This window comes from Miscanthus floridulus, chromosome 9 (assembly GCF_019320115.1).
Source record: "Miscanthus floridulus cultivar M001 chromosome 9, ASM1932011v1, whole genome shotgun sequence".
Taxonomy (NCBI): Eukaryota; Viridiplantae; Streptophyta; class Magnoliopsida; order Poales; family Poaceae; genus Miscanthus; species Miscanthus floridulus.
This window is the reverse complement of record NC_089588.1, coordinates 118,076,840-118,087,926: the sequence shown is the minus strand read 5'-3', so window position 1 is coordinate 118,087,926 and position 11,087 is coordinate 118,076,840. Positions and strand designations below refer to the sequence as shown.

At 43.6% G+C, this 11,087-nt stretch overlaps 1 long non-coding RNA gene across 3 annotated transcripts; it reads left to right on the top strand.

Annotated features, from left to right (window-relative positions):
* The first annotated feature begins 7,362 nt into the window (after positions 1 to 7,362).
* Positions 7,363 to 9,848, top strand: LOC136482761 (uncharacterized). 3 transcript variants are annotated; one of them, XR_010765190.1, is made up of 4 exons: positions 7,363 to 7,932; positions 8,049 to 8,137; positions 8,595 to 8,686; positions 9,715 to 9,848. It is a non-coding gene; the product is annotated as an uncharacterized lncRNA (long non-coding RNA). The 3 variants fall into 3 exon arrangements; XR_010765191.1 differs by lacking the exon at positions 9,715 to 9,848 and adding an exon at positions 8,812 to 8,950; XR_010765189.1 differs by lacking the exon at positions 9,715 to 9,848 and having other exon boundaries at positions 8,595 to 8,791.
* The last annotated feature ends 1,239 nt before the right edge of the window (positions 9,849 to 11,087 follow it).

The window sequence follows — 11,087 nt, the reverse complement described above, 5'->3', positions numbered from 1 at the left end:
ATCAAAAATATCACATGTTTCTTCATTTGTGAACTTTGAATATACAGATATAATATATTAATGTTGCTAAAGTAATATGAGCATTACATATTTTTTTCCGGGAAGACTATCTTCAAACTTTATATCATAGCATCAGAGATCGCCTGTAGAAGAAGAAAATAAATTCTTATCATTTCGGAAATAGTAATGGTTATATGAGCAATAAGACACATATACTTACATTTCATAATGACTTATACTTATATTATTAACATAGAATTTTCTCATATGATGAATGACTACATGGTTGATCACATGGTACATAGGATCACAACATCACGCACCGACACCGCCCCGGCCCGCCTCACGTCGTCGTCGTCGTCAGCACGCCGGCCCGCCTCACGTCATCGTCGTCAGCACACCGGCCACCGCGCCGACACGTATATATACGTCATTTGTATTCATATGCATTTCGTCCATGCGTTTCTATGTATACGGCGGAGCACCGCCGCCCTCGTTCACCCATGTGTACAGACATATATACGGCGGAGTGGAGCACCGCCACTCTTGTCACACCGCCCTTTCTCGTGCCCTAATTCGCCCTAGTACCGACATAGTTCGTCCTAGTGTGGCGAATTGCGTCCGTGATCGAGGGGCAAGATTTAATAATGCATATTGTTTGTAGATTTTACGCATGTAATAAGCAAAGATTTGACGTACTATATATTGGTTTTGTTTTTTGAAGCTAGATGGCCGACCCGAGAAATATGGATGAGGAGGAGTTGATGATGAATTTGATCAACACTGGCACTCAAGTTGCCGGCGATGATGGTGCTAAAAATAACGTGCAAGAGGATGTAGATGACGGGAGTCAGTACTTAGCTCTTGAACAAAATGAGCAACAACATATTGGCCAAGTATATATTTTTTATTATTAGCTATATATATATATTATCATATGTCTTATGTGTGCTCATGACATTAAAAATAATGTTTATGTTTTGTAGCCCTCTGGATCGACATCAACAACTACAACGAAGAGTAAAAATGTTCGAGGTCCCAAAAAGCCATTGGAGGGTCGCTTCATCATCTCGGAGTTCAATGTGGATACAGGAGAACCGGGGGGGCCGAATAAAATGAAATTTGTGCACCACTGTGGTTACCTTGTACGGGACCGGCTCCCGATTAGTACCCGTGAATGGAAGAAGAAGACCAATGCTCCTCATATCAGTTTTGTCTCCGATCGTGACAAGGCGTTAATTTGGAATGATGTCTTGGTACATTTCACGCTCCAAACAGATGATTATGATGATATAATAGATGGTGATGAATTGAAGGAGCGAGTTAGGGATTGGGCAATGAAGAAGATGGCCACCCAGTTTCAGACTTGGAAGAAACACCTATACACGACGTATGTCAAGAAGAACATAGCACCAGATTTTACTGTCCCAGGCCCGATCTCAAAGCAGAGGCCCTATTGGGATGAGTTTGTACAGTACAAGACTTCAGAAGAGGGTGTGAGTCGGGTGATAAAGAACCAACGTAATGCCCAACAGAAGACATACCACCATACCTTGGGATCAGGTGGCTACCCGACTGCCATTAAGAAGTGGAACAAAATGGAAGCAGACCTTCTTGCCAAGGGTATCAGACCAGAATCACTCGAGTGGGGAGAACATGCAAAGAATTGGTTTTTCGCTCATGGGGGAACACTAGACCAGGAGACAGGGAAGTGCGTTTATGGCGCAAGACTGCAAGAAGCAGCAGAAAGATTGTTTTATGCTCAAAGAGCTACTGCTAGTGGTGCGTTCAGGCCCAACAGAGAGAAGAATGAGCTGACATACGCCATCGGGACTATTGAACATGGTGGCCGAACTAGAGGCAAAGGAAGTGTCTCGTGGGAGCATGGATTCCCTCAGGACAGACCTTCCTACAGAAGTCGCCAGAGAAAGAAGGAAGAAGAGGCACACCGGCTCCAGAGGTTGGAGGAAGCGGTGCGTGAAGCACAGGAGCGGGAAAAAAACCTTGAAGCGAGAATGCAGGAGGAAATCAAAAGGCAAGTGCAAATAGCAGTGAGTGCAAGCAAGCAGGCATCAGAGCCAGGAATCAACATTAGCCAATCTGTTCAGTTGAAAAGCAGCTGCGCTTCCACGGAGATACCAAATCAAGGGGACACAGGACTGCGCTTCCCTGTGGATGACGTCACTGAACCTTGTACAACGTGTGAGCTACACATTCCGAAGGAGAATTCCACAATCAAGGTGGCTATCGGTCTTGTTAATCCTATCGACCGAACCAAGACACCAAGGATTCATGGGAATATAATCCAAGAAGGATATGCCACCATCTCGGTAGATAAAGCTGAAAAAGGTTTTAGTGATTTGCCTCTTGACATTCCTGGAGGTGATGGCGAGAAGACTCTAGGAGAAGCGGAGAAGACATTCATTCTATGGCGCAAGCGCTACATCATCATTCCAGGGATGTTGGCTCCACCTCCTTCTGAACTACCTCACCATAGGTACGTGCGGATGAAAACACTACATCATTAATTTGTATTGGCTTAAATAATTAACAATCTGCTCATAATAATATGTCATTCCTTTTTTTGTAGCAGATCCTCCCCCAACCTAAATCCAATTATTCAATCGCCAGATCATCATAGTGCTCTGTACGATGACATTGTGTTGGAAGACGAGGCTGCATCCACACCCTCTCCAAGGAGGTCTCCAACGCCGCAGCCGCCACCTCCAAGGAGGTCTCCAACGCCGCTGCCAACACCTCCAAGGAGGTCTCCAACGCCGCTGCCAACACCTCCAAGGAGGTCTCCAACGCCTCCCCCGCCCCCGCCTACCAAGAAGCCTAGCAAGAGGCCAGCCCCTCAAACGAAGAACCAGTCCCCGCCTACAAAGAAAGCCACCGTGAAACCAAGGGCTATTCCCAAAATAATATCTGAAGAGAAGGAAGAAGGAACTGATGCATATAAAAAAGACATGTCTAGATTCTATGACAAACTTAAAATGAATCAAGAAGCAAGGAGAAACCCAGAGAAACCGTACTTCTTCGTAGCTCCGGATATTTTAAGAAAAAAGGTGACTTCTTACCAGCATCAACAGCGGGAATCTCGTAAGCCGTCCAAATCAACGTTATCAGACTATGACCGCACTCTCACCAAGTCAATTGAGGCGGCACAGAAAAAGAAGCGGGCAGGGAAAGGAGTTGCCCAACTCGGACAACAAGCGCACCAATCAATCCCCCCGCTAGTTGTTGGTAATGAATATGGTTCGAATTTAGGATTAATGCATCAGGCAAACATACCTCCGGATGTCGATTTGGATCACCTTGGTGAATTTCTTGATGAGACTGGTCTCGACCTTTACCAGATGTTTGGTGATGGAAACATTGAGAGTGCGGCGGAGGTTGATATTTGGAAGAAAAAATTTGTACTAGGCCAGAGTCTATACAACCCTCAAGCCTTATCTGATCTGGGGACGCAAATGTACCTGCTAAACAAGTGGTACATGCAGGCGTCTACCAGTGGAGACTTCTGCGTTGGTGTCAGAATTAGAGACGAACATTGGCTCCGTGGCGATGATGTTATGTATGTTGACTTTGCAGAATTTCATCAACTATGCCACCTGACCTCTCTGGACAAAGTTATCATTAGCTGCTATTGCCTGTAAGTAATAATTCTTTCGATCTATTATTAAACTCATCATATGTGTGTATATGCATATAAATTATCCTAACAAGTACTATATATATGCAGATTTACAATGACAGAGCTCAGAAAGGAAGGCTGCAATGAAATTGGTTTTGTTGATCCCCATATAGTATTCAAAGACCCAATTACTCCAATGACTAATTGGAAGTCTGAGTCAGAGAGTAACCTCATGAACTTCTTAGTGAACCAACGCCACAAGAAGGATATACTCTTTCCCTATAACTTCAAGTGAGTGTTAATCATGTCGATCATAGCCTTAATGGCTCATATGTTGATTCTAGTTAATTAATGAGTGTTATGCGTTATATCCTATAAACACATGCAGCAATCACTGGATATTGATGGACATCGATCTGGTGAAAAGTCACTTGATAATCTATGACTCGATGAGAAAACCACAACAAGACTACCAAGATATGATAGATATTATCCAGAGGTAATTTCGGGATCTCTAGCAACTATATATACACACAAACATGATGATTAACTATATCTGATGACGTGGCAAATTTTTTATTGGGCAGTGTTTGGAAAACCTTTATTGAGAAGCAACACATGGAAAAATGCAAAAGCCACTGAATGTAATCCCATTGAAAGTAAGTCCCCTGAATCGCATCATCTTTATTAATTAAACATATAGCTTTCACCGGATCACCAGATTGGATGACAAATCTTTTTCTCGTAAAGTGGTGTCTGAGGCAGGAACAGGGGAACAACTACTGTGGTTACTATGTTTGCAAGTTTATCAAGGTGCTCTCCCAAAGAACTCCTACAGAGAGACTCAAAGTACGTTAAAAATACACTATATATTCATTTAATTATTATTATTGATTGTGTTACTATGTCTTTATATATATATATGTACATATATTAATTTATTTTCCTTTAATTCAAACCTGTAGACTCGATGGTTGGAGGAAAAGGTCATACGGCAAGACCAAATCAAAGCAATTCAAGAGTCTATAGCCGGATTTTTTAATGAGCAGGTCATCGATTCCAAGGGCGAGTTCTACTTCGACCCAACACTGCCATTGAAGCCAAGCTAGAGGATGAGAAGAAACTTGTTATGTCACAACAACTATAATGCAATCTTTTGTAATATATGCACATGAAATAATATAATGTAAAATACACATATGCATACATGTATGTAAATATATATATGATGCATGCATATATATATATATATATATATATATATATATATATATATATATATATATATATATATATATATATATATTTCTATGCTTGAATTGTGTGATTTAATACGTTCATTGTGCTTGAACCGAAACATACTATATTCGCGTATAAATGTATAATTAGCAGCGTACAATACGACTTCGAAAACCTATTTTGAAAAGAAAACAAAAAAATGAAAAGAAAAGAAAAAAGAAAAAAACCTTTAGTCCCGGTTCGTATTATCAACCGGGACTAAAGGTGCCGGCCATCGTGGCATGTCAGGAGGCACCTTTAGTCCCGGTTGGTGTTACCCACCGGGACTAAAGGTCCTCCTTTAGTCCCGGTTCCTGACCCGGGACTAAAGGACCCCCCCTTTAGTCCCGGATGCTTGCTCCCGGGTGGGGAACCGGGACTAGAGGGGGTTCCCCACCGGGAGTAAAGCTCGGTTCTCTACCAGTGTGTGCTCTCCCTTTCTCGGTCTCTCCCCCGCACAGCGGCGTGAGCAGGACAGGAACACATGGGCAGCTCCGACCTCCCTCCTGCTCAGGGATGCGCAGGACGATGAGGGCGACCGGCAAGGGTGGTTGTAGCCGTGTGAGAGGACGCGGTGGCACGAGCACATCTGCCCTCCTCTCTCTTCCCTTGCAAGCGCGGTCACCAGAATTGGTGAGTACACGAAGTTGAGCGTGCTGTTCTTGTGGTTGTCCAGTGGCTAATCATGACTTGGCCAGATGGCCAGCGAATTGCCTCAACGCTGGCGCCAGAGCGGGTGAGTACAGGAAGCCTATGTTTTTCTCCGGTGGCTAATCACGATTCGGCTAGCGAATTGCCTCGATCCTCCGCACGAGTCAATAAAACAATGAGGTGCACTACTGGAAAACCGAGATTTACCTAGTGTTTAATGGTTTGCCTAGTGTCAATCGTCGGACACTAGGCAAAGAGCTTGTTTGCCGAGTGTTAGACCCCGGAGCACTCGGCAAAATAAAGGCACTAGGCAAAATAACGATTTGCCGAGTGTCGACACTAGGCAAAGAAATTCACTCAGTAAATGACCATTTTGCCTAGTGTCAATACTAGGCATATCATCACACTCGGCAAAGGCTGCCGGAGGGCAACCGCCGTTACCATTTTGCCGAGTGTCTTCCGTTAACACTCGGCAAAATTAGAACTTTGCCTAGTGTCTCCGGACGACACTAGGCAAACTGACCAGTTTGCCTAGTGTCTTACAGAGACACTAGGCAAAATATATATATATTTTTTATTTTAGCTTCCAATTTTTTTCTGTAGCTTTCCTACTATACCTTGACCAATATGTTGAAAGTTGGCACAATTTTATGAAATTTTGCTATATTTCTTTAGTTTATTTAATTTCTTTGAATTTTTTTGATAAATGCAAATTTGAACTGCAAGTGTGACGAATAATGGCAATTCATGAATGCAAAAATGATATTCATGTTAGTAAGTGTTAGTTGAGGCCGTATCCAGAAACAAACCAAAAATTTCACACATCTTCACGTCGAGACATGACCACGAACTTACGAGCAAATAGTTTTTAAATTCTATTAAATGAAAACAGAGTCTGAAATTCATGAAACTTGTCGACAAGTCAAGACATCGCATGCGGGTGCCATGATAAAAATTTAAAAAGATTTCGAGCACATCGTCACGTATGATGCTTAGAAACCCTAACATCACATGTGGAGATGTTAGGGTTTCTAAGCATCATACGTGACGATGTGCTCGAAATCTTTTTAAATTTTTATCATGGCACCCGCATGCGATATCTTGACTTGTCGACAAGTTTCATGAATTTCAGGCTCCGTTTTCATTTAATAGAATTTAAAAACTATTTGCTCGCAAGTTCGTGGTCATGTCTCGACGTGAAGATGTGTGAATTTTTTGGTCTGTTTCTGGATACGGCCTCAACTAACACTTACTAACATGAATATCATTTTTGCATTTATGAATTGCCATTATTCGACACACTTGCAGTTCAAATTTGCATTTGTCGAAAAAATTCAAAGAAATTAATAAACTAAAAAAATATAGCAAAATTTCATAAAATTGTGCCAACTTTCAACATGTAGTCTCATTTTATGTAGGGAGGCTCGATAAAAAGTTTGAAGACCAAAATTGAAAAAAAATAAATAAGTTTGCCTAGTGTGCCACCTAGACACTAGGCAAACTGCACTATGTGAAAAACATTTTGCAGCAACGAGGCAAATTTTTTGTAGGGGCGGCTGGTGATGGAGCCGCCCCTACAGTGACACGCTCGTAGCCCAGAGACCAGTCACTCCTACAAATAGAACAATAGGGACGGCTGGTGATACGAACCGTCCCTACAAATAGATCGAATTTATAGAGGCTGCTGATAATACTAGCCGCCCCTACTGTGTCCATTTGTAGGGGCGGCTGAATCACCGACGGCCACTACAAATACCGAACCACAATAAAATTCGGTTTGCCTCGCCCAGCCCGTCGCCCTCTCTTTCTCTTCCCTTCGCTCCCGCTCCCTCTCCCTCTCGACGCGACCTCCACGGCCGTCCCCACGGGGGAGCCTAGGGTTTCGCCTCCCCGCCGCCGGCCGTCCCCACGGCCGCACCCCCCGCGGCGGCGTCAGCGGCCGTCCCCACGGGCTCCCCTCCGGCGGCGGCGCCCCCCGGCATGGCCAAACCCGGCGCACCGGCCCTGTTCTACCGCACATGCGCACCGCCGCCCTCACAGAGTCACGGCTCCTCCCCAGTCCCTAGCCGCGCCGCCGCCCACAAGGTCGCCTTCACCGGCAGCAGATCAAAGTCGGACCGTCGCATCGCATCTCAACTAGTGGCTGCCCAGATCCACATCTGTGGACATCGCCGCCACGCATCCTGTAGGCGAGGCACAAGCGGAGGGGGGAGGAGGTGGTTCATTGCCCGACCCAACCCGGCGACCCTACTGCTCCGGCCGTCGCGTCCCACCATTGCCCCAACATCAGAGGTCCGTCTAGGTCTGCACGGGTTGAGCTCCTCCCTCCAACGGCGGCCGAGGTACCCTTATGGCGCGATGGCGAGGTACACATTCCTTCAGATCCGGTCCTCTCCCACCACCTTTCGCACATACAGATGCCTGATTTGGTTGTTCGCTTGTTGATTTCGTGTTTTGTGGTGGTGGTGTGCCGGTGGTTCAGATGAATACCAAGGAAGGAAGGTTCGTACAGGATGCAGCCCAAGTGTTTGATGGAATTCCGAGAAGTGGCGTAAGTACATGTGCTGGTGGGTAAGTATCCATGTTTCTTTGCCCATAATTACTAGAAGTAGTGAATCCAGTATTCTCAAGCAGATAGTGATGGCTTGGTTGATGTTTCAGTATTCTAAAATTAGATAATGATGACTGAATGTTGAATGCAGACTTCATTCAAGTACTACAGAGTGAACTTTCTATTGGCGTGCATATTTTTAAGAATGTCTTCAGTGACTCTTATTACATGTGACAAATCAAATGTTTGTGTGCTGCCTTGTATACCAAGATAAATAAATACTAACAAGATGGTTGCTTATTTGCCGGCTGGGGATGAAATCAATATGTAGTTAGCTATTAGAGACTGAAGATTTCTTTTAGCTAGTAGCATTTCATTATGTGTAATTAGAGACTGAAGATTTCTTTCTTAAATTGTTATTACCAATGTATTCCTTTTGTTTTCCTCACAGAGAAACTTCTATTGGCCCATTGGCAGATCGCAGGTGTTCGACTTTATTAGGAAGCACATAAATTCAGCCACTATATTATTAACTGGGAATTCCGTTTGTGGAATTGCTATTTCTGAAGGTTAGTTTCAATAACTGGGAACCTTCAGCGTAAAATGTGACTGCACAACATTGACAGTCTCCAGGAAATTGCTTCTTTTTTTTGTGCTGGTTAGTTATCTCTCTGAATTTTTTGCTGTACTGCAGACATTGCATCTGGCTCAGACCGTATACTGGATGACATAGTATGTAGCAGGGATGTATTAATGCTTTACTTTATAATAATGATTTCCATCTTGGTTGAAATTTTAGAGCTGCACATGAATGATTGTTTGGCATCTTTCTATCATTTGTTTATTCACTGACATCTTTCTTGAAGATGCATATCTCAGTATTTAATAGTTTGGCATCTGCATAGCTGTCCATACTTAGTCTGAAATTTGACATATTATAAATAAAAATCCAGTTGAAAACTGTAGTCAACTTCCTTGGCATCAATGGCATGAGCATGCAAAGTAGGCTATGCTAATAAACTATTTAGCTATGTAGTATGTAAAATTCCTGCTGAAAAATTGAAGCTTTCACTACTACTGTGAAATTGAGGTGCTTAAAAAACATGAGTTGAGTTTAGCTATGTATGTAAAATTCCTGTTGAAAAATTGAAGCCTGTCTAGATAATTTCGGTAAACTTCAAATCCATAGCTTGCTTCGTAAGAGAAGATGCAAGTGAATGAGGATTGCATCCTTCTGCTAAAACCACTAGTTCTTGCTTGCTTGTCCCCAATGCAAGCTGACCAACTGTATTTCAAATCCTTCTATAAGTTCGGACTCTACATAGTCAATGTGGTATCTGTAGGGTGGAGGTGCACAGCCTGCAGCTTATCTGCAGTTCAGAACTTTATACTTTGGTTACTTGTATATGTGTAGTGAGAATGTGCGAGGTGGCACATGTTTTCAACCCATAAGAAGCAAGATTTTCATGTATAAAAATCGATAGTTCTTGATGATTTCATGTATTTTGTAGGAAGTGTGGCTATAGAGATGTTTGTCCCTACTGCCTATAGATCTACCATGTTCTCCTTTCTGATAGTTGACTCCTATGCCTATCAGGTCTGTGACTTGCCAAGAAGAAGCCACCGCGACGCGTTCCGCCACCGTGACGTGTAGCTCGTGTCTGCCGAGGCCGCGTTCCGCCACCGCGACGCGGCCTTCACGGAGGATCACTGGCGCTGCCTCGGCACTCTGTAGCCGGCTGGAGGATGCTGCCATGGTTCAGTTGGTAGATGGTAGGAGTACGAGACATCAGACGCTTGTTGTGAACTTTGTTAAGAAATTTGGTTGTGCACTTATGAACTTGTGAACTTGTGGCACATTTGGACTTTTGGTATGAACATGTGATATATGTGAACATGTGGTTCTTATTTATGATTCATGTGATATATTTGTGGTGTTTGAATATGATTTATATTTGTGTCGCAAATGGAATAATAAAAAAAAATTCAGCTTCTGGTTACTTTGCCTAGTGTCAGGGGTCTGACACTAGGCAAAGGGGTTACACGTGGCACACCTGGGAACAGGCTTTGCCTAGTGTAAGCGGCCTGACACTAGGCAAAGCTTGACATATTTGCCTAGTGTCGGACGCCTGGCACTAGGCAAACCTTGCATACTTTGCCGAGTGTCAGACCTCCAACACTAGGCAAAACGTCCGTTACGATTTCCACCGTCAGTGGAATACTTTTGCCGAGTGGTGTCCTTGACACTAGGCAAACACTTTGCCGAGTGTCCGAGGTTTGACACTCGGCAAAGTGCTCTTTGCCTAGTCCGCCTCTGCCGACCCTTGTTTGCCTAGTGTGACACTAGGCAAACTGTTTGCCTAGTGTTTCTGGGCCTTTGCCTAGTGTCTGCGGCACTAGGCAAATCGCGCGATTCCGGTAGTGGAGGTTTCGGTGGATATTTCTTTCCTACGTTTTTCCAATGAAAGTTGAATGCTAGAAAAATTTTCAGTGTTTTTCCTTCGATTGTTTCCTGCACACCGAGGGGTCCATAGGATTACCGATTCCTGTATTTTTCCTTTAGAAATCCTATGAACCAAAGGAGGCCGTAATGAGGTTAGCTTTATAAGAGATATAAATACTTTGTGGGTCATGTGAGATTTTTTTCTTGTTGAACCTTGTAATAAGCATGGTATGATTTCTCTCTTGAGAGGATAAAGCTAGATGATATTTCCCCTTATCTAAAAAAACAAGGAGCGAAACGACCGTTGACTGTTTTCTAAGATCCCTGCCCCGCGGACGACCGTTGGGCAGGGACCTTTAGTCCCGGTTGGTATTACCAACCGGGACTAAAGGGTCCTTTAGTCCCGGAGGCAAAAAAATGCCGAGGCTAATGCTAAATTGGGACATCGTTCTAAAGTCTGTTCTCTAGTAGTGTTAGTAGATGTAACAATTTTCAGGAAGAGAAGAAATACAAACACGAATATTATT